The sequence below is a fragment of the Camelus ferus genome, chromosome 1 (assembly GCF_009834535.1).
Source record: "Camelus ferus isolate YT-003-E chromosome 1, BCGSAC_Cfer_1.0, whole genome shotgun sequence".
Classification (NCBI taxonomy): domain Eukaryota; kingdom Metazoa; phylum Chordata; class Mammalia; order Artiodactyla; family Camelidae; genus Camelus; species Camelus ferus.
In genome coordinates this window covers 29836773-29863961 of record NC_045696.1, presented here as the reverse complement: position 1 = coordinate 29863961, position 27189 = coordinate 29836773, and the positions used below count along the sequence as shown (strand labels likewise).

Genomic DNA, 27189 nt, shown 5'->3' with positions numbered 1-27189 from the left:
TACTCTACAGTATACATAAAAATAAAGTGTTCTGAAAAATTAATCCAGCCGTAAAATGGCTTCACAGAGGAGATGGCTGAGTTAAGATTTAAAGGATATATGGAATTTTGACAGAAAGAAATGAGGAGGGAGGAAGAATAATCCTGACAGAGGGAACCCCACCAGCAAAGACAGAGTGGTTATTGAGTCCATAATTCATTTGGAGACTAGTGGGTGGATGAAGGTAGAAGTAGAACCAAGATCATGGATCAGACTAAAAAGACTGTTTAGAGCCTTAACTGACTTAGGAAGAAGGTTGGACTTTGTAGACAATGAGGAGACATCAAAACTTTTGAGCAGAGATATGTCATGATTAAGACCCTCATTTAGGAAAATCACTCGCTATGAACAGCAAACAGATTGAAGAGGGTTTAAAATGGAGACCAGAATTTTTAAAAGGACTAATTGTTGTGTGTCTCACTACTGTGTTAGTGAGAGAGAGACTTAACAAAGGCAGTAGCAGTGGGAAAGGGAAGTAAGGATGAATGAGATGCCCTTAGGAAGTAGAATGGACAAGTCTGAAAAAATTAAGAAAGAAAAAAAGTAACGGATGACACTACGTTATGGCTGGCCTGCACAGTAGAATCCCTACAGAACTCCCCTGACAGTCTCAACAGTATTTTCTATGGTACTTTTGCAGGGACCTTTCTAGTACAGTCCTTGCCACCAGTTATAACAATTCTACTACTAACAGCAAATAACTGTGGAAAAGTTCACAATGAAAACAATGCAGTCAAATTATGTTAGAGCTGGAATGACTCTGAAAATCTAGTTTAATCTTAGAGAGTCTAATGTATCTCTCTTAGTTTGTAGTTAATAAAATCAAGGGAAAGAAAATTAATGTGAGTCAGGACTAGAAATACCTGACAGCTGTCTTCTGCTCCAGTACTCTTTCCATTCACCGTCCCTGTTTCTAATAACCTAAAAGTCAACTTCTTAGGAGAAATTAGTTGACAACCAATACAGCAAAATCTAGACACAGAACAAAGGGTCTGGGGAAAAAAAAAATCACCTTAGCACGGGGACACTCAAAGATGGACAAGGGCAAGGGAAATTAGACAGACAAATGTAACTCTATTTAATTATCACATTGAGACACTTAAGGACCTGCCTATCAAAATTTGTGTGCCACGACTTTCACTAATGGCTCCTAAAAAGTCTTTTTTTAACCTGATTTTTTTAACCTGACTTCAGATAATGTATGATCATTTGCTTAGCAAAATAGAGAATAATTACTTAGTAACCTCCTTAACTTAATTCTTCAAATATAATATTAAGTACCTTCCTATTTGAGATATAATGTATGAATTTATCTTGTCTTACTGGACACAAATTTTTGTTTATCTTCTTTATTTCCTCTTCTATTTTTCAAATTGTTTGATCAAGTGGAGAGACCAGTCTGGGAGACGGAGCTATAATAGGGTCTCATACATCCTGAGAAGAGATGGTTTACTTCTTGATTTCTCTTTGTTCTACTAAAAGTCATGCAACATGCTAGAAAACTTTTCTTATTAAGTGTGTTATTTATGTGTTCTTGATTTTTTGTCCAATGAGTTTTTTTTCTTTTTACCATATTTATGCTTTAATAATAATATTCTGTTCCATGTCAGCTTTATTCCACCCCATCTTTTGCTTTATCTCTTAATTTCATGTTTACTACCCATTCCTATCCCATGTTACAGATGAAAACAATTATTTGACACCAAATCTCACACTGGAGTTCTTGGCCCACCACCAACCCTCACATCTCCCAAGCACAAATACACAAATTTGGCTGCAATTCACCTACTTTGTACTTCTCTCTTTAACAGGAAAAAACGTGGGGGGTAGGGGGTGGGGGGAGTGGAAAGGATTTTCATGCAGTCAAGCCAAGACTACACTTATACAGAATGGTTTAATTGTCAATAGAACAGGCTAATAGAGCTACAGCTTTTGGTTTCCTATCTCTACTCCTGCCTTAGGTAATTTCATCAAGACACAGTACATAATTATGATCTTTAGTCTGATATCTCCCAAATTTCTACCTCTAGCCCTTACCTCTCTCCCTAATTCCCAACTATATAATCAACTGCCTACTAACCATCCCTGTTAAGATGCCTTGTAGACATTAAAACCAATCTAAAATTTCCATTTAGCTGTGTCATTCTGGCAAATTTCCTAATCTTTCTAAGTCTTGGTTTTCTTATCGACAAATTGGGGAGAGTATTATCTATTTCAAAGGGATGATGTTGGTATGAAATAAGTTCATGATCATAAAATATCTAGTATGGGTAGGAATTGGTACATAATAGACACTCAGTGACTCAACGTCTTCCTTCCTTCTTATTCTCTCTCATTCCTTCCATTCACTCCCAGATCATTGTTTCCCTTGCCCCCACCTTATCTCCTGGTTCTATCTTACTTCCTGGTTCTCTGTTCCCTCATTCAAAGGAGCTGTACAACCACCTCGGTCTCCCAGGCAATAATGATGCCACCCGTTCTACCACTTCCTCATCCATCAAATCCCACCAGCTGCTGTGTGCAAACCAAGCAAACAAAGTAAATAGACAGCAATTGTTTTTTTTTAAGAGTTGTGTTTTCTATTATATTTGTCATTGCTTTTGTATTCTTTTGAATATAAATATATTTTGCTGTATATATAACACTGATGGTTATAACTATGCTTGAAATTCAGCATTTTCCAGTTATAGCTGAACAAAACTGCAGAACATTAAGTTTCTACTTTGAAAGCTGCATATGTTAATTACTGTAACTGCCTAATCTACATATTCCAGCACATTACTTGACTAATCCATAACTGGGCTTTCCTACATTACTCTGAGAAATTAAGAACTGGCTATTCTTAAATAAATGTCAAAACTTCTTGGAATAAATAAAACTATTTATCCTAAACATGACGCATCCTTGCCAAACACAGATAATGAGCACTAATGATAAACTCTAGCACTGTAAAAAAGCAGCTTAAAATCCTTTTAGGGTTTCTTTTCAAAAAAAACACAACTCTCTCACTAAAAAGTGAGGAAAGTTTTACCAACAACAACAAAAAACTCTTTAGACAAGTGGAAATGTTGTCCACAGCTACGCTTGCCAAGTGAAGAAAAGATAATGCCCAAGACGTGCATATCCAAGCTTGTTGGGTAAAGAATAGATTTCAAATGTGTTTCCAAAAACATTCATTACAAAACAGTCAGGTTTACCTTTTTGAATTGTTAGTTCCTAAGTCATATAAAAAGTTCATATTCCAAAGATTTTCAGCTTGCTGTGAACAAAATACTGTGTGTCAATTCACATTTGACACACTAAAATACTTTTTAAAATATTCTGAATTGGCCTTTTAAAAACAATTCAGGCATTCAACTTTATGTATTCACCTCTATTCCTACTTAAATATGAACATGTGGAAAAGAAGTTCACCAGGGGATAGATAATATGCAGCAATTTGAAGCAAGGAAACATGACTTGACATCTTGTCTGGTTGACAGAAAACCAAATAATAGACAGCTCACAATAGCAAAAACTGATGCTAGAACTGTTTCAGAGGATTATGTCCTGAAAGCATAAGTAACCCTTTGAATCAATTTCTGAGACTAGATGCGGCAACCGAAGCTTGTGCTTCACATCCATCAGAGACTGGAAGGAAAAATAATCATTTTTATACTCTTTCATGAGCCATAATCTCCATAATGGATATATGGGAGTACTGGCCTCTAAGAGATAAAATGTCTTCTAGACTTGCTTTAAGCATTCTGATCTTGTACTGTCTTTAGCCCCACGGTTTGTCTCACTAAGAGTGGAATATTTGCAATGCTCTTTCCTGAGTAGTCAGCATGTGTTTACTTCCCAGCTCAGCTGGATGCTTTATCCTACATAGACATGTAATGCAATCCAACTAGGGAATGGTGAGGGGACTCTCACAATTAGAGTGCATGTATTCTAACTATACAAAAATTTAAATTCAGAGAATAAACATAACAGAATTAATTTGTTCATTACATAGATACAATTAAAAAGCTTCTATGTTCCAGTCCTGAGTCTTCAGAGGTAAATGAGACCCTCTTTTCCTACAGCAAAGATTTATCTAGTGGGAGTGTTATCTAAAAAAGATGGTTCAGCACATTCCTTGTTATGTGGCTTACTCTCAGAAATTTCTTTTTTTATCATCCAGCATTAATTTTGTAATCTTCCCAACTTGCAGTAATCTTCTTCCCCATTGTTTTTATCTGCCCTAATACAACCCTTTGTAGGAGACAATAAGAAGTTTATTTCTTCTACTTTAAATGCTTTCAAGTATTTGAGAATTATTATTGTTGTCATGACTATACATTTTTAAACTTTGGTTCTGTTTTTTTATTTTATGGCTAAACCTCCCCAATCTGCAGTGATCATTTCAGTTTTGAAATGATTTTCAGACCCCTTAATATCCTGATTGCACCTCTGGGTTCTTCTGATTTATCAGTGTCCTTCTTTGGGGTTATTCAGAAGTGAAAGCAGTGTTCCAGGTGCATCCACTCCAACAGCAGAGACATTATCCCGAATTTGGCTTCCACGGTTTCTTTCTTTCTTATTTTTTTTATATATGACCTAATAGAACATTAGCTTTTGAATGGTTTTGTGATATTTGGACTCTAACTGTGTTGTTGACTAATGAAAATTTTTGCAAGAACATGGTTAAATCTCTTGTTGAGGATGTCAGCAAAATGGCAGCAAAGGAATTGCTAGTGCTTGTCCCACCCTCAGAAATATCAATTTGAGTAACTCTCTGTAAACAAAAAATATCTTCAAAAAAGCTAAAATTCCAGGTGACAGGATTATAGCACCTGAGTGAAGCATAGAAATAATAAGACACCTTGAGGAGGGTAGAAAAGATAGAATCACATTACCCCCATCACCCTCTCCCAAGGCCAGGTAGCCCAACATAGAGAGAGACCACACAGAGAAGACACACCCTCCCTGTGGGAGAAGGAGCGTGAAATGAGTGCCCTACTTCACCATGGCTCCCAGAGCCAGCTGGCCCCAGCACCAGGCCAGCTCCTGAGGACCCAGTGTCTCCTTGTGGGTTCCTACACCCCCAGCTCACCCCAGTGCCTGCTGGCTGCAATGGCCCCAGTTGGCTTCCATTGGCCCCAAGCTCCCAGCAGGCTCCTGTGAGTCTACACTCCCTGCTCATCCTGGCACCAGCGGGTTCCCACAGCCTCACAAGCTCCCATGGCCCAAGGATCCCAACAAACTCTAGCAATCCCAGGCTCCAGGTGGGCACCCACAAACCCAGGCTTCTTGCCAGGCCCAGGATCAGGCCTACTACTACTACAGACCCAGGCTTTTGACCCACCCCAGCACCAGGCACATGGCCCATGTTTCCCCCCAGTACCAGGCTGGTCCACAAACCTAGACTCCAGACCAGACCTGCAAACCCAAATTCCCAGCCCACACTAGCATCTGGCCACCCCTATAGCCTCAGCCTCAAGACCATCCCCTAAGGATTCAGGCTCCTGGCCTGCCCCAGAGCCAGACCAACCACCACAGACCACAGGATCATAGATAATCAAAGAAAGAAGACACCACCAAAGGAAACTAATAAAAATCCAATGGCTGGCCCTAAATAAATGGAAATCAATGAACAGTCTGACAAAAAATTCAATACAATCCTCTTAAAGAAATTCAGTGAACTATAGGAAAACAGATATAGACAACTACATAGAAATTAGGAAAACAATGTATAAACAAAATGAAAAGTTCTACAACAACAACAAAAAAATAGAAACCAAGTTTAAAAAACAAAACAGAAGAATGCAATGAACTGAAAATTCAAAAGACAGCTCCAGTAACAGATTCAACCAAGCAGAAGAAAGAATTCATGAACTTATAGATGGGTCATTTGAAGTCATCCAGTCAGAGGAGCAAAAAGAAAAAAAGAATAAAAGAGTGAAGAAAGCCTATGTAAATTATGGGATGCCATTAAGTGAAACAATCTATGTATTATTAGAGTCCCAGAAGGAGAGGAGAAATGGGCAGAAAGCTTATTTAAAGAAACAATGGCTGAGAATGTTCCAAATCTCAGAGAGATTGGGACATCCAAGATTATGACAATGTTTTATGTAATCCTCAGAGTAACCACAAAGCAAAATTTATAGTAGATACAAAATATAAACAGAAGAGAGTCAAAGTGTACTACTATGAAAAATTATCAATTCACAAAGAAAGAGCAATTCACAGCAAAAGAGAGATTAAAAAACAAGAGGACCACAAAACAGACAGAAATCAACTAATAAGATGTCATTTGTAAGTCCATATGTATCGATAATTACTTTAAATATAAATGGATTAATTCTTCAATCAAAAGGCATACAGTAGTTGAATAGATTCAGAAACAAGATCAAATTAACGTACTACCTACAAGACACTCACTTCAACTTTAAGGATACATATGGGCTAAAAGGAAGAGACAGAAAAAATATTCCAAGCAATTCAAAACCATAAGAGAACAGGAGTGGCTCTACTTATATCAGACAAAATAGACTTTAAGTCAAATATGGTAACAAGAGGCAAAGAATAGTGTTATATAACGACAAAGGGGTCAATTAATCAAGAATATATAACAATTGTAAATATACATACACTTAATTATATTAAGCAAATATTAACAAATCTAAAGAGAGAAATAGACAACAGTACAATAACAGTAGTAGATACTGATATTCTACTTTCAACAACAGGTAAATCATCTAGAGAGGAAATCAATAAGGAAACATTGGATACGAACTATACCTTAGACCAAGTGGACCTGACAGACGTTTGAAAAACATCCCACCCAACAGCAGCAAAATACACATTCTTCTCAATGCACATGGCACATTCTCCAGGATAGATTATACGTTAGGTCACAAAAACAGCCTTAGCAAATATAAGACAACTGAACTCATACTAACTATCATTTCCAACAACGATGGTATAAAACTAGAAATCAAAACCAGGAGGAAAACTGGAAAATAAACAAATGTGTGAAAATTAAACAACACCCTTGTAAAAAACCAATATGTCAAAGAAGAATTCAAAAAGGAAATTAAAAAATATCTTGAAACAAATTAAAATGAATACACAGAATACCAAAACTTACATAATAGAGCAAAAGCTCCCTATGAGGGAAGTATATAGTGATAAATGCCTATATTAAGAAAAAAGAAAGATCATAAATAACAACTTTACACCTCAAGGAACTATAAAAAGAAGAACAAACTAAGCCCAAAGATACCAGAAGGAAGGAATCAGAGCAGAAATAAGTGAAACAGACACAAGAAGAACAGGAGAAAAATCAATGAAACTGAGCTGTTTTTTTGAAACAATACACAGAAGTGACAAACTTTTGACTGGATTAAAAAAAGGAGATTCAAATAAATAATATCAGAAATAAAAGAGGTGATATTACAACTGATACCACAGAAATACAAAGGCTCATAAGAGAATGCTATAAATAATTGTATGCCAACAAATTGGATAATCGAGATGAAGTGAAAAATTCCTAGAAACATGCAACCTACCAATACTACATTGTAAGGAAACAGAAAATGTGAAAAGACCAATAACAAGTAAATAAGTAGATTAAATCAGTTATCAAAAATCTCCTAACAAAGAAAACCCAAGGATCAGATGATTTCACTGGTGAATTCTACCAAACATTTAAAGAAGCATCCATTTATGGATGAACGGATAAAGAAAATTTTATATATATACATATACACATACACACACACATATACACATACACAATTCGATATAATTCAGCCATAAAAAGAAGGAAAACATGACATTTACAACAACATGGATGGACCTTGAGGGCATGATGCTAAATGAAATAAGTTAGACAGAGAAGGACAGATACTGTATGTTCTTACTTATATTTGAAATCTAAACTGCAGAACTCATAGACAGAGAGCAGAATGGTGGTTGTCCATAGTCAAAGGGAGAGGAAAATGGGAGATGTTGATCAAAGAGTATAAATTTCCTGCTTTAATACAAATGAATTCCAGGGATCTAATGTACAGCATGGTGACTTTAATTAACAATATTGTATTATATACTTGAAAGTTGCTAAGAGAATAAATCTTATATGTTATCACCAAAAACATTAATTATGGGAGAAGATGGAGATGTAAACTAACCTTACTATAGTAATAATTTCATGATACATACTTGTATTAAATCATCACATAGTACACCTTAAACCTGCATAAGTTATTTGTCAATAATATCTCATTAAACCAAGAGGAAAAGAAGATCATGTCTGTATCCTTGTCACAAATTCATGCTTGGCACATAGTGGTTACTAAATAATTAGTTGTTGAATAAATAAATAAAGGAATTTTAAATCTTGTATTTGATGGTTCTTTTTTTAAAACTCTGAGTGCATAACTTAGAGTGAATCTTATCCTTTGGTTTTGGTCTGTCATTCCAGATGTCAACTAATATCTGAATTACCCCTCCTAATTATATGTTATTCACAGCATTGAAAAACATGTCTTCCATATCTTTATTGGAGTTGATATTAATGATGTCTGAATTGTTTGACCAAGAAGCTTTGTCTAGCTTTTAGTAATTAGTCAGATCTACTCTTCATTCTCTACCCTTCACATCTGTAGCAGAAGCAGTGATGTTTACAGAATATTCCATTTATTCATTTTCATATCCTATGCCTTAAGGTAGTATAAACTGGCCCCATTCTATACCTACTGGGTTAGAAACACTGGGGGTGGGGTCCAGTATCTGTAATTTAACTTTGGCGTCCAAGTTACTCTGTTTCATGCTGAAGTTTACAAATCACATGCATAGCCTATTTTGATGACAAAAAAAAAAAAAACTAACCATTTTTCCATCACTATAATGAATATAAGATCCACAGTAAAGATACTGTGTTTTTCTGTTCACTGCTATATCCTTAGTATATAGAAAAATATCTGGTACATAGAAGGTGTTCAATAAACATTTGGTTAACGAATGAAGTACACATCTATGTCTAGAGTCAGTATTCACAACTTGAGACATTCCTCTTTCTTATCTTCTCAAAAGTAGCTTAGCATAAAATCAGAAATGACTTTAAAAGGAAAAAGTGGAATAGAGGTATTGTAGAGAAAGCAACTGATTTAAAAGATCTTTTACTTTCTTAAAACTCTTATTTACTATCATGAGTATTTTTTTGAAAGAAAGATTGTTCTATAGTAATTAATTACCTTAGACTGTTTTTTTTTCCAGAGTTCTAGGAGAAATTTTTAAAATGACTCCCCCTAGAAGCTGATGTTTTAGAACGTACTTTGGTTGTCATGAGAATGCACCTTTCCAACTTTTAACTATGGGAACGTAAATAACGGAGGACACCAGCTGCTGAGCTCTGAAACCCATCACTTCATTTACACTAAGGCAAATGATTTTTATAGGCTGCTCTGAGGCAGTAATTAAGTTTGATAGACATACCAAGGAAGCCTCATTCCTGAGAGACTTTTCTGATAGCCAGTTTTGTCTGAAGGACTCCCTAACAGCCTTGCAAAACTTTCCTTAGACATCCTGGTGGTCTACGACATTTCCACCCAATCTTTCTTCCCTCCTTCACTCAGAGACAGACTTGCAACCACGTGAGTTTAACTGATACTCTGAATCTAGTTATACCCAGGCAAATTTGTATCTTTTCTAAGCATCTGAATGAAGGGAAAGTTGCAATGAAAAAATTATTTTAAACACATTTAATTGTGAGCCCCAATATACTGGCAAGGAAAGAAAATTTAGGATTACAAAGGAAGGCACATAAAATAAAAAATTAATGTAGCTGATCCTCATAAACCAGGTAAGAATTTTTTATTCAGGGCTAGTCTTAAGAATAGAGATCTGTATTATAATATGACTTACTAAAGACTTTTTCTTACTCACTCTCCATTCACTGCCAAAATTCTGTCATAGCTTATGCCTAAAAGTCCACAATTAACCAAAGCTTTCATGCCTAATATAATGCACATGGATATTTTGAAGTGAGGTCACATTTTTAAGCAATGAGATATATATGTATGTATATATATGTATATGTAATATACATATATATGCCTAGATACACATTATTAGGTGGCATATAACATCATTTTTGAGTAAATTTTAATAAGGGAAAATAATGGAGAGAGCAGATGAGGAGACTTGACACCTAAATAATTGATGTGTTCATTGAGGATGGGTAGAACTGACAGTGGTGACTCTCAGGAAATTATAAAGAAAAGCAGAGCTAAGTGCACTGAAAACTTCCTTGAAACTATTGTACAGAGTTGGAGTTACTAATAATGTATAACTACTACATCCATTAGGAGTGTATTCAGCAACAAGTATCAGAAATTCTGACCAAGTGTAGCTTAAATTGGGCTTTTCCCCTCACATAACCGGAAGTCCAGAGAGCAGTCCAGGCTTGGTGCAGTGGGTACCACGGAATCCAATAGATTCCTTCTTCTCTGTCATATTTAGACTGTCTGCTTTCCTCCTTACGGTTGTCACCTCAGAATCACAACACGGCTGTCGCACCTCTAGCTTCCCATCCACATTGCAGACAGGAAGAAGGAAGAACCAAGAGGTATGTCAGCTTTGTCCCATTTTTATCAGGAAGACAAAAACTGACCCAACAGAATCCCACTAATGAGAACTATGTCACACAGCCACACCTAGCTAAAAGGGAGCCAAGGAAAGGATGTTATGTGTCCACCCTAACTATGTACAATATTACAATTATGCCAATCACTGGGGCCTACCCAGATACTAATTTAATAAGAATTTTAAAATAAATTTTCTTAGTATCATGAAATAAACAAAACAGTAGCTGCTATGATCCGGCTTTTCCTGGTCTTCATTTTACATTCTGTTCTATTTTACAGGCACCTCTGTTTAGTCATTCTTAGACCACTTGGTTGAGCTCATGAAAAGTTTGAACAACTTAGTAAAGCAAAGACAATATGCTGGCCTTGAAAGAGCTTGTAGTTTTATAGGGAACAGATGAAGCATGTATAAAAAATTCTAATGCTTTACCTCTCATATGTATGCTTAAATATAATTTTACAATATACAATTGCATAGACAATATATTTCTGGAGGCGTCTTTTCATTTGTGCACAGTCAGTAACTTCTCTTTCTCTCGTATAAATAAGCTGTCTCCATTGCCTTGAGCCACTTTAATAATATCACTCCTCAAGATAGCTAATACTATTACTTGAGAGTTTCCCCAGTATTCTTCATTTTTCTGGGTTTCAGAAAGCCTTCTGTGCACATCCAGAGCTTTCCTCCATGGTATTAGGAATGGTGCCAGGGTTTCTGTTATATATTCAGTTACATCTGCTCCTTTCACACATTTGGGATACCAAGAACACAGATGTTCTTGGCTCCCGGCCATTTCCAGCCTTGTTTCCTCTGCAAGTAAATTTTTCATTACCCATTTATCAAAGCATGTTACCCTTCGTGCTAGATCAGCCTATGGTAGCAACTGCTCTTTTAGCTCTAGTTTTCCTCTTTTCCTTCTAGGTCACCCTCCAATTTCACCTCAAAGAAGACCATAGCTGACCAGAGGCAACTCCAGCTCTACAATGAGAGGATTCGACAGAAATGACAACAGCAGTCTTATGAAACATGAAGCTCAAAATACTAGAATGAGGAACATGAAATAGCAAGTGCTGACATTTGTTTTGAAATATCAAGCGAGGTACCTGTCATTACTTTGTCAAAGTACAGGAGATGATTCAGTGTTTCCCAAACTGAAATCACCTGGACATGTAAGTTAAAATACTGATTCCAAGCCCCACCCAGACTTACTAAATTGAAATTCCAAGAAGCAAACTGGAAATTTGTATTTTCAAATGATTTTTTATAATCGGAATTTTGAGAAACAGTAGTATTTGAATGTTCGTTGACAGCACAGAAAAAAAAAATCTCAAACATAGTTGCAATGACTACCTCATGATGCACAGAGAAAATACAGATAATGTAAAAAAAAAAAAAAAAAAAAGGAGAGTAGCTACTGTATGTGGAGAGTTTTTCCCTTGAAGATAACTCTTAAGATTTTTTTTCTCTTTTTTTTCACATATATCAAATGAAAGATTGATTGAAAGCACAATAAGAGGGGTGAAAAAATTCTTCATACGAGTTTTCTCCAGAAGGAAAAGAAAACCCAAGGGAAAGAATCAGAATGTCCTTATACTTGAGTGAGCAAACCCTGCTGATCAATAAGCCTGTTGCATAGAAGAATAAAACTTCCCACGGCAGGACACCGCCCTGCAGGGGCAGGTACATGGGGCCAAACACAGTGGGTGGGGTTTCTATGAAAGGACTAGAGGTAGAAAACATGGGGAGTCAAACCCCTAGGAGGAAAATCTGCTCCTTTAATCCTTTTCAAAATACTTTTCAGTTGAAAGAAAACCAAAATCACAATATTCTGATCCTCCTCTCTCTCTTGAAATTAATAATATTATTTATTATAACCAATGTGAGAACATCAGTCAGCCCCTTAAATTATTTAAATGAAACTATTCCACTTGATTTGGCACTAATGCTCAAATGGTTTTAAGAAGTAATAATAGCTATTGGGGGGATTTTAAATGCAGAGTTAGAAAATCTCTGCTGGTACTCTGCTCTCTATTAAACAGAGTTATAGAGGCCTGCTGTCCCCATTATAACTGTAAGTCACTGTGAGGCACAGAGCCAGTAATATCAGCTCTGCTCCCTGTGGAAGTCTGCAGAAAGGAAAAAAATTCAAATATCTTTTATATGACTTTGGTTGACAGATATATACAGATCTTTCTGGACTCACAGATATAGACAATAGATAGATAGATAGAGATCAATAGATAATACATTTTACTTGCTAGTTTGACATTTGACAGCCTCTAGTAAAGTATGCCTCTTAACCTGTAAACTCTCCAAATCTACTCTCAGCATCTCACAAAGAACAATAATTGTTTATTGATCTGAGTGTTAACAATGTATCAATGAGGTCTAGAAATAAGACTCAAGGGCAATAACTGCTCAGGACAGTGATCTTACGGTACTTTTCCATTATCCATAATACGAAAGTTTAAATATATATGTATTATACTATACTTTTATATTTATATATAATGTATGTATACTTTTAAAGTATCATATGAATTTTTTATAAACAGCTGTTTAAAAACATGGTAAAACTTAGCACAGATGACCATAAACACCTAATGCTGTCATGCTTTTTTTAAAAAAAACAGAATAAATACATCTGTTTGAGGATTCTTAAGACAAAAGACATAAAACCACCATGAAAATGCAAAGTACACTTATTATGATAAAAAAGTAAATAGTAGCACCTGGAACCATTTTTTAAAAATCTATATAAGTATTCAATAAATGTTTTGTGCATTTGAGTGAAAATGATAATAAGAACTAGTTCAATTTTTCCATATCTGTGACAGAATATAACAACCAAATACATTATAGGCAAATAGCTAGATAATATCATATGTGCCCACTGCGAAAAGATTTAAAAGAAAAAAACAATAAAATGTCCCTCTAGGTTTGTTGATTGGTTTGACATATATGTAGCAATATATAGAGATCTGTATTTTAGTAAATATGGCGTTTCCAACATGCTATCTTGTACCCCCAATTTTGGAAGCAGCACCCCAATTTTCCTTGACTGGGCTACCCTTTCCCCATGCAATATGGTGGGACAGTCAGCCACAGGGTTGGGCCACTGCATGTCAGCAGAGATGAGCATTTGATTCAGGCTCCCACCTCTGTCCACAGAGACTGAGTCAAGAGGTGGTCATGGAAATCTTTTAGGGCCAGTTCAAGGTACTTCTCCAGAACACGTTCTATAAATGCCAGGAGAAAAAAAGTTTCTTTTTTCTTTAGACTGGAGCTGCCAGTAGCCACCTTACCCATCACAGGGAGAGAGCTAGTCTGGCATGAGAGAATGAGGGCATCACATGAAAAGATGCAGAGGCAAGCAAGAAGAGAAAAAAAATAGGGAGGGGTAAAGGGAAGGGAGGGAGAGAGAGAGAGAGAGAGAGAGAGAGAGAGAGCGTGCGCGCGCGCATGCGCGCGCGAGATAATTAGCTACCTACTGAGGTTCCTGAATCTAGTTGTCCTTAAAGACTTCCTGGCTTCAGCCAGTTTGAGTTCAATTTCTTTCACTTATAAGTGAAGAAGTTTTGACTAATACATGCACACAGCAATCTACAGCCACAGATCTGTAGACAAAACTATCCAGATAAATGTATTGGAAATTTCTCAAGACAGATATTCATAGAACATTTCTTTGAGACTCCCTTTTTCCATTTCTCCTCTCTTGCAAAGAAGGTCTCTAGATGGGTTGCTGTCTCCCAGGGTTCCAACTGATAAAATAAAAATCAGACTCAAAAATATTTTGAAACAAAGGGCAACTCACTAACCTCTCAGAGGGTGGTTCCTCAGGCTCCTCAGCTGTTCCACAAGGGCCAAAGGAGAAACGTGCACATGCTCTCACCTTAGAAATAAAATATAAAAGAAAAAGAAAAGAAGATAAGAGAAAAGAAAGGCATTGAGAAAGACAATTGTCAGCCAAGGAAACATCTCACTGAAGATACCCCTGAATTTCTTTTATTTTTTAATCACTTCTTGACAGGTCAGGGGACAGAAAGGACCAGAGTAGTGAACCAGAAACCCAAGCAAAGGAAGGGGTGAGGCTAATAGGATAATTAAGTTTTGATGTCCTAAGACATTTCCACAATTACATCAGAATTAAAGTCAAAGTCATATGAAACACCTTTCAGATCTATGTCATAATACCACTCAGGTGCTTGACAAACCTTGAGAAGCCAAATTGACAATTACTGATTTACCTTTCTGTGCTGAAAATGGAAGTTGAAAGTTAAGTGGCAACATAAAGTGAAGCACCTCTGAGACTGAGTTTCAAGTCTGGACTAGACAGAAATGACAGAAAATCATTAAGAACAGAAGGCATTAAAAGGTCAGAAATAAATTGTTATCAAGCCCTGTTTGACCATTTTATCAGTCAGAATTTTCTCTTTGCACTCAAGAGTGGAGTAGCATTTTCTTATCTCTGGAGATGAATATGATATTATCAGGGTTGTACAAACACAACCTGATAGATTCTGAGAACGTTTTGTGCAAAAAGGACTGTTTGCAACAAAACAAGGCTCTCAAATAGTTTTTGAAAAATGCGTAATTGTCCTGTCTCAATCTGTCTGGAATGTTACTTAGTGTACAGATGCTGTGAAGTTTACCTCTGGTGGAAGAGAAAGCCAGCAATGTCTTCATGTGTTTAGGTTTCATTGCAGGTCTTGGTGAGATGGACAACTTAGCCTTAAGTCAGTCCCAAAATAAGCAAATCTCCCTCCCTCTTCTCCTCCCCTCCCCCTTTCCCTTCTCTCCTGTTTCCATCCTGTTGGCCAAGAATGGTGATTTGCCTTTTCAGTTGCCAGAGATCAGAGAAATCCGATGCAAATCTCTTCAGAAACAAAATTTGATCTTCAGCTAAATGAGCATGTTAGTGAATCAAAATTTGGATAATCTCCGTTTAAATTGTGAAAGTGGAAAATGATGGGTTAAGGGATTGAGTATAGGAGAGGAAAGAGCCTTAATCATTTTAGCAATTAGTATGTAATGTCCTAAAATGATTCACTAATCACTCCACAGCTGGTACACTGAAAAAACACAGGGTATAAAAGCATTCTCAAATGTCATAGTCCAACAGAATCTACTCTTCGGAAAGTATATAGAAAACACAGGGAAAACTGTGACTTGCCCTCTGTAGGCTTGCCCTATGAAACATACAGAAGTTTGTTTGACTAAATTAACTAAGTAACCTATGGCTTCATTCATTTTGAACAAATCTGTTACATTTTAATGAAAATGATTTAAGAGTTTCACTATCTTTAAACAGGATAATGTATTTGCCAAGAGGAGAGCTTGTACTAAATCTTCAAGGGCCTTTTTAAGGATCTTTTTAGTTCACAATCACAGAAGCGCAGTTATTTTCTGGTTCCACTAAATCAAAATCTGTGTATGCTACTTAAATAAACAGTTCCATCTGCAGGTTTTTCATAAACACAGGTCTTAATACTTAAGATACGAAAACTGGCAGTCACAAAAAAAAGACGAAGAAAGAAAAGAAGCAAGGAAGGTGAAAGGGAGGGAGGAAGGAAGGAAGGAAGGAAGGAAGGACCTGAAAATAACATTCAAGAATAACACTGGAGTTTTTGCTTCATGTAACACAAAGCATAATATGCTGCTCAAAAGAGCTTTTTTTTTTTTTCATAGCTAGTAATTTGAACCCAACCACAGGTAGTTAATGATAATGGTGACTTAAATAGTTATATATCTCTAATTATTCCCAGCTTTGCTCTCAAAATGCCCACAGAAGGATACTTTTTCCTTTTTTATATATCTGTATGCTAACCTCACCACTAGCTTCAACACATTCCTAAACCTACCTGTCTCTCCGAGGCCTTACCACAGTGTAATCAAAAAGAAAAATGTTGGTTGGGCAATAGCTATTTGGCTCTGATGCTGCCTTCCTTTAAATTTAGTAAGGAGGTCTCGAGCCATTTCAGTCTGCTTCATTATCAGAATTGGTATCCATTTACCGATGATTTGTTCTTGACAGCGATCAAATTCAGAGGTACTTCCCTGGATGTATGGTGAGTGATGACGATTGTCAAGTCTGCTCCCATGGCCGGCAGTGGCTCCTTTTATGCTACTCGACTGTGGATTGTAAAACCAACTCAAATTATCCAGAAGCCCTAAGGTTATAACGATGTTCATTTATGCAGAGAGCCTGTATTCAACAATTCAAAGCGCTGCGTAGGAAGTCATTGTGACGAAAGAGCTCCTTACCAAATTATGAAGAGTTGTATCTATGTATAGTTAAATGCAGGCAAACAACATGTAAGTAATTAATCCATGTGAAGAAATATAGGAATCTATTAATTACACCTTGATTTTTAACCCATTGCAGACTATTGTTTTCCCTAAGTCAGGTATATTTCTAAAAATGATTAACATACGTGTGCTTATCCACACAGTTTGCCACACACAACTAAGAGCAATTCACAGATAAACATGTTCTTGTAGCACAATTAACCTACAACTCATGCACAAGTTCATAGATTCTTACAAATCTTCAGATAGTTTATTCAGCCTGTCATCTGAATGAACACTATGAGTCATTTCTGGAGAAAGGCAGCACTTCCTCCTTTCTTTTTCTATTTCGCCTGAGGTTGTGCTGCAGTGCCTGTGTGCCCCCATCGCTAGAAGGAAAAGAGACATTCGCTCTTTATAAATAAGAACACAGGCTCTTTCTCTTTATATTAGATTTATTTTCCAAATAAATAGATTATTTTGGCTAGGCTAAGTTTAGTAAGAACCAGAATAGCACGGAGTTCATTGATCTTTAGTTACTTTAAAGAAGCAAGGAACGGAAATTCAGAAATGCAGGAGGCAATTCTCTGTTCCATGCATAGAGATGGCAAGAATTGGAGGTGAAGAGGACGCAGCTGCATTTCTTAACTTTTGAATGAAAAGCAATTATGCCAAGAGCCTTCATTTTAGATTGTCAGCATGGGCTTGTGTCATACCCATCCTGACACTCCCAAACTGAGGATTTTAAAGGCTTCCTGCCTTTGTCATGGAGACACCTGTCACCAACTACACTGAATCAGCATCTCTAGATGCTGGGAAATACATATTCAACATGAATCTATGTAAGAAGCAACAGTAGGGAGGCTGGAATTCTTTGGAATCCTTAAAAAAAAAAAAATGAAAGCAAGATTTAAGCCTAAAAACAGCTGAAGTTGTGAGGAAATTTTCCACTTCGTAAAATATACTTCTGATTCCACTTTTACTTGTTTGCAATTGAAATAACTTAAAGCCAGTATCAAGTTAACCAAGCAAATTCCTACCAAAAAACTTGGAAATATATTAACTACAAATAATACTGGAAGAAAGTTTCCTACATGGGATCTGTAAAATGAAGAGCCATTTGGGCATATTAATACAATAAGAAATATTTCTAACAACTTTATTTTTATTGTAGGATAGAATTAATAAGGATGAAATAACCTATCAGTCACATAGCCTGTTCTTTAAGAGGCATGGCAAAATTAAAAGAAACTGTGATTCTTTAGAGTACTGGAACAACTTTTACTCTCTACATGTTAAATCTCATCTTCAAATGCATTTCTTATTCATTCTTCCCCTCTTCATCCTTGCCCTCCTGCTTAGGATCACATCTATGAGTCAATTGCAAAAGCAGTACTCATTTCCCGCTTACTCAAGTATATCAAGATATTCAATTTATGATTTCTGAATTCAAAAAAGAGACATCCCCCAGAACTCCAAGTGACACTCAGAAGAACTCAAAATTTTATAGTTCACCAGCTTAGATATCTTTCTGAAGAAAGGCTAATGATTTTTTTACACCTTATTAGCTATTTGATGGCACATTTCCACAGATGTGTTCAACGTTAAAAATTTTGTAATTTTATATAGCCAATGGAGTAACAAAATCAAAATGTATCATTTAATACTAATCCTTTTAAGAAACACTAAATCAAACCTCCTACAGCATATGGTTTCATGCACTATTAAAATTAGAAATATGGCAGTACATAGAGTTTCTCCAATTGTAATCTGTTTTGTCTCCACCAGCAAAATATTAATATAATAAATTTCTAGATTATAGAATATTTAAGGCCCCCCAAAGGGTACATTTTTCCAAATAAATTTTAATAACTCTTGATATCAAGTAATAATAAAATTACAGTATTAGATCAGGACTTTGATAAAGTCCAACAGAATGCAGAGGACATGGAACCCACTTATTTACAAAGCAAAATCAGGAGGAGAAAAATTAGGTATAAAAGAATTTTTGACAGCAAGTATTTGCCAATCTGTCTTAAGGTTAAAACTAATAATATTTTATCATGTTGAATTCAATTCTCATCCATTTTCTTCTGAATGTAACAATGGTCTATTTATTAACTGACTAAAATAGCTACTGGCTCTCATTTGATCTGTTTTTTCAACAAATCTAATCGAAGATATTAATTTGATTAATGCCCAGTCACCAACCTGTGAGATCATAGACCTAATACTCTCTGATATTAAGCACTCAGCTTTGCATTTCTTTCTGATGAAGTCTTTGAAGCCAGAACTTTCCAGCAAGTAAGAGAATTAGCCAAATGGAATGTTATTTTTCCCTTGTCTGTCTTATCCTAGTAGATGGAGTTAGCACACAGTAAAACATCTGTGCATCCTTCTCAGGGCCACACCAAGGACATTCCAAGTGCTATCTTGAGTTGCATTTAATGACCAGCCCAAGTACTTATCAAACAATGTACTGACTGAGAATTAACTATTAATACTTCCCCTCTCCCTGAGAAGGCAGTTAATGAATTAGAAGTCAAAAAATGACCATGCTAGGTGTTAAATAAAGAAAACAACATAAGACTTTCCATAGAATCTTATGAGGTAGGCATTATAAACTCATTATCTAGGTAATGAAATTGAAGATAAGACAATCTTCAGTAAATACCTAGCACTAACATGATTAAAATCCAAGACAATGGAAAACCCAGTTTTTCCACCACACAAACCATCATAGTGGCTCAATATTTAATATTATTGTTTTGAAAACAAAACAATATTCTACTCTGATACCTTGAAAATAGTATCATAATATAAAATTATCCCTTACAATAATTTAAAATACTATCTTTAGGCTGTAGTAAACAAAATCCTAATCCTCGAAACCTGTGAATTATTATGCTACATGCCAAAAGGAGCTTTGCCTTTGCAGATGTGATTAAATTGAGGACCTGGAGATGAGAAGATTACCCTGTGTTATTCAGGTAGGCCCAATATAATCACAAGGGTTCCTACAAGAAGGAAACAGGAATATCAAAGCCAGAGAAAGATCTACACTTCTGACTTTGAAGACAGAGGAATAGGATCATGAGCCAAAGATGTAGCCTGCCTCTAGAAACTGGAAAAAGCCAGGAGACAGCCTCTTCCCTACAGCTTCCAGAAGAAACACAGCTCTGCTGATACTAATTTTAGCCCAGTAAGAGCTATTTTGGACTTCTGACCTCCAGAACTGTCTGATAATAAATTTGTGTTGTTTTTAGTCACTATATTTTTGGTAATTTTTTCCAGCAGCAAGAGGAAATACACGTGGTATATGGCTACTTACAGGGCCATTTTCCTGCGGTCTTGGCAGTGATGAAGCCACCATAAGCTTATAAGCATCATAATTGGCATCAGCCCTCACACTGAGGATAGGGGTAGAAACTGAGTAATCTAGTTTGGCTCTCTGGGCAGCATTTATTTGACTCTCCTCTCTACTTTATGCCGTGGAGGCCATTTTGTGCTTTATTATTACAAAATGGAATTAACAGTGTGTCAATTATTTAACAAAAGCTGCAGCTCTCTGTATCCACTTAGATGCAATTAATGAGCCAAAAGAGATCAGTCGTATCAGTTTTAACTGCTTGGCCTTCAGATTGGAGCAAGTTTCTGCCTTCTTGCTTTGGGAAGGTCATAATAATTCTATTTTAAAATTCTAAAGATCACAAAACATTTAAAATGCTTCCTTGAAAAATTTGAAAGCTCCCAAAACCCAGTCAGGTCAATAAAGAATCATCATTTAACATTTGTTAAGCACCCACATCTGGAAAATATCATACCAGACAAAGAAAAAGAGACAAACACAGTAAAAAATTATGATCACTTCTTTTAAAGGAAATAACCTTCACCTGTAGGTCCTGGGAGGAGATAATTCTGATTGATCAGAAGAAACAGCCTGGCAACTTGATTACAACCAATAAGCCATGATGAAAAAGCCACACCGATCTTTATTTCTGGTTAAAATGTCAAGGTCTATGATTAGACTGTAAGAGTCAAAGATCTGAACTGTTCTCTGATCATTTCGAGAGAAAGGTCAGTGTATTATGATACGTACTTCAGTAATAGTTTAGCAAACTTTTTGAAAATAGTTTTCTCATCCTCTGTACTTGTGGCTAATTTCTAAATTACTTTGAACAAAGCACTGCTATGTGTTATAGGAGATGTAACAATTAATAACGCCCTTCTTTCAAAGATATCACCACCTAGTGGAGGAGAGAAAAATGCAAGTGTGTGTGCATAGATTTCTATTCCCTCATAGTGCGTAGAAGGATACTGCCTTATGGAAGAAGAATCTTAATACATGACTAATTGTGTAATTACAATACAAAGCAAAATGTGGTAAAGAGTAAATTAGAGGTACAACAAAATGTGATATACTAAAAATTTCCCAATATTTGAAGAACTGCTAGCTTGTCTGTTTGCCATTTGCTAAATTAGAAAGTCAAGCTTGGCGTTACAGAACATGCCTAAGGTCAAAAACCTTTTGTTGAAGTTGAAACAAAAACAAGGAAATTTTTTAAATTTAATGAATTTTTGCCTTGACTTTAAAGGAACCCCTACAAAGATGTAGTGACAGAAATTTGCAAGCCCATTTCTTCATGTAAGAGGAGAATCTGAATCCCAGGAATTAATTCAAGACTCATGCCATTCCCCATCCAACAGAGAAAGCAACCATTAAAAGCTACTGTGGTTCTTTGTGCTGATGCCAGACCCCAAGTGCCCCACTGTACAATACTGCAGACCCATGGGCAGCACACAGCTTTGCTAACAGAAGAAATATTCTTACCTCAATAGACATTTAGATTATGCTGTATTTAAGGAGGAAAGAAAAGCTTATGTTTCTAAGATGAGTCTTATTCACAGTTCATCTAACAGTGGGAACACAAGTGTGAAGAGGGAAAAAATTGAAAAATTCACCTGAACCCTCTTTCATAGGACTGAGGCCTGGAAGACTGGAAAGTTGCAAACATGCTCACCTAACCAAAGCTGTAAGACTATAGGACTCAGAAAGGATACAAGCTGTGAGAGTTCAACCTGTTGGAGAAGGTAGCATTTTCAAAAGGAAGAGGGGGTCAACAGAGAAATTTGAAAGGGTAGATAAACAACATAAATAACAAACCTGAGGTCAGGAAAGGACAGAATAACCAGAGCAGTGCCCTCTCTGAATATAAAGTTCAAACGGACTGGAGGATGAGGAGTGTTGAGGTAAAGAAAGCAGTAGTAATGTTTGCCTTTAATGGATCTTGAGACATCTCACACCTAAGCCAAGCCAGTTAAGTGAGGAAGTTGATTATCATGTGATTTCAGTAATCCCATTCTTTATATCATATTGTTAAAGTTAAAATATCCTTTCACCTTCAGCTTAAAATTTCATCTTTTCTTGGTAAGTGCACTCTTTTGATGATGTTTTGCTTTCATCTTGTGGTCGGCTTTCTGGATAGCCTATTCAATGGTTAAACAAATCCTAAAGTAACACATCTCAATAACTAAGGGGAAAACAGTTACTATGTTGTATAATGATGCGTGTACTAACACATGAACTGAGACTTTCCTGATGCTTATTTTTCACACAATACTGAGCTGATGGTGAAAACATTCCAACTCAAAAGGGGTTATAAACTTACCAAGTTTCTCCATTTCTTTATTGCTTTCTTTACTTTTAAGGGCAAAAATGTTCTTCTCTCAGGTTTTTAAGAACACTAAAAGAAGAAGAGCTATGTACTCTTTCTTCTAAATTGCTATGCTTTTTAGGAGGCATTCAAATAGAACCAATAGAAAACACAGCTGAAATTGGTTTAAACCATTGATTTTCCTGCTCAGAAGGTCTAGAAGTGGATGGTGGGGGAGGCCCAGAAGTGACTAAATTCTACAGCAGGATGATCTTTCTGTATAATGGATTTTCCTCCCTGAATTTCTGCTTCACTCTACGGCTGACTTACCCAACAAAAGATGGACACTATCAACTCCTAGGACTACCTACTTCCTAATCTAAGCCCATAGAAACAGAGTAACTCTTGGAAATTCTCTCAGAAGGCATAGTCACTTTGTGTCCCAGAAGTCTCTCAAAAATCTCTTCTAAAGTCTTACTAGCTCAAATTGAAATCACATACCCACTCTTGATCTATGCCTAAGAAATGGGTTTGTGCTAATAGGCTTAGGTTTTAGTCACATGACCTAATCCCAGATCCAGAGATAAAGAGAATTCTTTTTTTTTTTTTAACATTTTTTATTGATTTATAATCATTTTACAATGTTGTGTCAAATTCCAGTGTTCAGCACAATTTTTCAGTCATTCATCGACATATACACACTCATTGTCACATTTTTTTCTCTGTGAGTTATCATAACATTTTGTGTATATTTCCCTGTGCTATACAGTGTAATCTTGTTTATCTATTCTACAGTTTTGAAATCCCAGTCTATCCCTTCCCACCCTCCACCCCCCTGGTAACCACAAGTCTGTATTCTCTGTCTGTGAGTCTATTTCTGTCCTTTATTTACGCTTTGTTTTTGTTTGTTTTTGTTTTTGTTTTTTAGATTCCACATATGAGCGATCTCATATGGTATTTTTCTTTCTCTTTCTGGCTTACTTCACTTAGAATGACATTCTCCAGGAGCATCCATGTTGCTGCAAATGGCATTATGTTGTCGGTTTTTATGGCTGAGTAGTATTCCATTGTATAAATATACCACCACTTCTTTATCCAGTCACCTGTTGATGGACATTTAGGCTGTTTCCATGTTTTGGCTATTGTAAATAGTGCTGCTATGAACATTGGGGTGCAGGTGTCATCCTGAAGTAGATTTCTTTCTGGATACAAGCCCAGGAGTGGGATTCCTGGGTCATAGGGTAAGTCTATTCCTAGTCTTTTGAGGAATCTCCACACTGTTTTCCATAGTGGCTGCACCAAACTGCATTCCCACCAGCAGTGTAGGAGGGTTCCCCTTTCTCTACAGCCTCTCCAGCATTTGTCATTTGTGGATTTTTGAATGACGGCCATTCTGACTGGTGTGAGGTGATACCTCATTGTAGTTTTGATTTGCATTTCTCTGATAATTAGTGATATTGAGCATTTTTTCATGTGCTTTTTGATCATTTGTATGTCTTCCTTGGAGAATTGCTTGTTTAGGTCTTCTGCCCATTTTTGGATTGGGTTGTTTATTTTTTTCTTATTGAGTCGTATGAGCTGTTTATATATTCTGGAGATCAAGCCTTTGTCAGTTTCACTTGCAAAAATTTTCTCCCATTCCGTAGGTTTTCTTCTTGTTTTACTTCTGGTTTCCTTTGCTGTGCAGAAGCTTGTAAGTTTCATTAGGTCCCATTTGTTTATTCTTGCTTTTATTTCTTCTAGGAGAAAATTTTTGAGATGTATGTCAGATAATGTTTTGCCTATGTTTTCCTCTAGGAGGTTTATTGTATCTTGTCTTATGTTTAAGTCTTTAATCCATTTTGAGTTGATTTTTGTATATGGTGTAAGGGAGTGTTCTAGCTTCATTGTTTTACATGCTGCTGTCCAGTTTTCCCAACACCATTTGCTGAAGAGACTGTCTTTATTCCATTGTATATTCTTGCCTCCTTTGTCGAAGATGAGTTGACCAAAAGTTTGCGGGTTCATTTCTGGGCTCTCTATTCTGTTCCATTGGTCTGTATGTCTGTTTTGGTACCAATACCATGCTGTCTTGATGACTGTAGCTCTATAGTATTGTCTGAAGTCTGGGAGAGTTATTCCTCCAGCCTCCTTCTTTCTCTTCAGTAATGCTTTGGCAATTCTAGGTCTTTGATGGTTCCATATAAATTGTATTATGATTTGTTCTAGTTCTGTGAAATATGTCCTGAGTAATTGAATAGGGATTGCATTAAATCTGTAGATTGCCTTGGGCAGTGTGACTATTTTAACAATATTGATTCTTCCAATCCAAGAGCATGGAATATCTTTCCATTTTTTTTTAGTCTTCTTTAATTTCCTTCATCAATGGTTTATAGTTTTCTGTGTATAATTCTTTCACCTCCTTGGTTAGATTTATTCCCAGATATTTTATTACTTTGGGTGCTATTTTAAAGGGGATTGTTTCTTCACTTTCTTCTTCTGTTGATTTATCGTTAGTGTAAAGAAATGCAAGAGAATTCTTTCTGAAACACTTGGTTTTCTCGGAAGTTGAATGGGGAATTACCCAGAGAAAGAAGAGTGAATTTGGAGAAAGAACCACAATGTCCATCATGTATATTCACCTTTGGTTCATATCTTGTATATGTTGCATTTTAAAAGCCTTGTCCCCTACTCAACTCCTCTTCATTTCAGTCAGAGTAAGAGTAGAAATGCATAATTATGCTGACAAAATTACTAAGTAAGCACATAGTATGTTTAGTATCCAAGAAACTTTTAATAGTATAAATAAGATAAAGTATGACTAACATAATGAAGCATAAATGAAAGGAAGTTATTAATTTTTAAAGGATTTCAAGTCTCAAACCTGGATCTATGGAGTTTTGGAAATTTGCTTAGAGGGTTTGTTTGCTTTCCAGAGTAAAGAAGAAATACTTTTTGGAAATTTGTGGAAAATAAGATGCTAAAATAAAAGTCATCCTAAAGAGTCTTAAATTATCCTGATTGTGATATCAGGGAAAACGAATTATTAGAACCTTTTACTTATAAGTATAACTCTGCTTCTAGTAAGATAATTAGCAATAATCCATGTGAAGATAGCCTGGATTATCTGGACTATGTTGTTAGGACTCAAGATAGAGCTTATATGGACAGGTTTACTACATACTTTGGAATAAAAGTTATTGGACTATGCTGATGCATTAGACATAGGATATGGTAAAAGGAGAAGAATCAAGGTTAACTCTTAAGATTTTTGCTCGGATGCTTGTGAATTAATTTACTTGATCTGAGGAATAGAGAGTGAAGTGGAAATTGAAGAACTCTGCCTTGAATCAAATGTTTAAGATAATTAAGAGTGGAGATACTGAGAAGACCATTGGCTGTACAACTCTGGAGGGATCAGGGCTAGAAACATATACTTGAAAATCACCTATATAAAGATTATATCTTAGATTATAGGACTGGATCACCTAATAAGACAGTATACAAAGGAAAGTAGAGAGTTCAGGAATGAACCCTGAATCACTAGAGTTTGAAGATTTGGGAAAGAAGAAGTTCTCAAAGAAGTTTGAAATGGGCTACAATGGAAGTAAAAAGAAAACCACCAGTGTTTGTCTCAGTTCACAAATGAAATAATGTATTGAGACAGGAAGGCCAACATTATTGAATTCAGCTGAGGTAAAGATGAAGCATCGTAACCACTGGCTTTAGCCACTGGTAACTATGACAAGAGCAATGTGAGTATAGATGAGGGAAGAAAGCTTAGAAGGTTAAGAAGAAAACGAAAAGTTTGAAAACATATATAGACAATTATTTTGAGGAATTATAAAATGAAAAGGAGAGAGAAATTATATAGCCACAGTCATAGAAAGAGGAATCAAAACAGAGCTTTTGGTAAAGTGAAAGATAATCTGTTATAGCATATATGTAAGCTAAGGAGAATTATCCTGTAAAGAGGGAGAAATTGATACAGGAGATAGATGATATAATTGTAGAATGAAAGTTATTGAGAAGGCAATAGTCTTGGAATGTTAGTGCCTTTCTTCTGGAAAATCACACCACCCACATGGTTAGTTGGAAATAAGTTACACGAGTTACATTAATCCTATATAAAATCATGATTCCTGAAATATCTGATTTTTGGAATTAAATTTCTACATTTAAGTTGAAGTTGAACAGCCTACATTCTTCTTGCCTCATAACTGATAGGAATGATTAAAAGCTAAGAACAAAGAGGTATCAAATACTTAATAGTCTAAACTGAAGCAAAAGTAACTGGGAGTCAGACATCTTGATTGTAGCCAAACTCACTTTGCTGCCAACATCATTAACCTCCACTACCCTATGCCTTCCCCCAAAATAAACTGAATGCTAGAGGGAGAAAGGGAGGAGAATCTCTCTATCCTAGGAAGAGTGTACCATGGCTTACTCTACTCACAAGGGACAGCCCTACCAATAGAGTACTCCCTACTCTCCATTAATAGGGTAATACATCTCTAGGTTTGCCTAGGAAAGTCCTGGCTGGTGTCTCTAGCCCCTTGTAGTCTCAAAAGTCACCTGGTTTGGATAATGGAATATATGGTCACCCTACCCAACAACT

General features: G+C 36.1%; 1 long non-coding RNA gene across 1 annotated transcript in view; it reads right to left on the bottom strand.

The window, feature by feature from the left end:
* Window positions 1–14468: 14468 nt before the first annotated feature.
* The window catches only part of LOC116663011, a 95744-nt gene continuing 83023 nt past the window's right edge, over window positions 14469–27189 (bottom strand). Inside the window, exon 3 of the long non-coding RNA XR_004319011.1 lies at window positions 14469–14542. This is a non-coding gene — a long non-coding RNA (uncharacterized LOC116663011). The remainder of the gene's footprint in view (window positions 14543–27189) is intronic.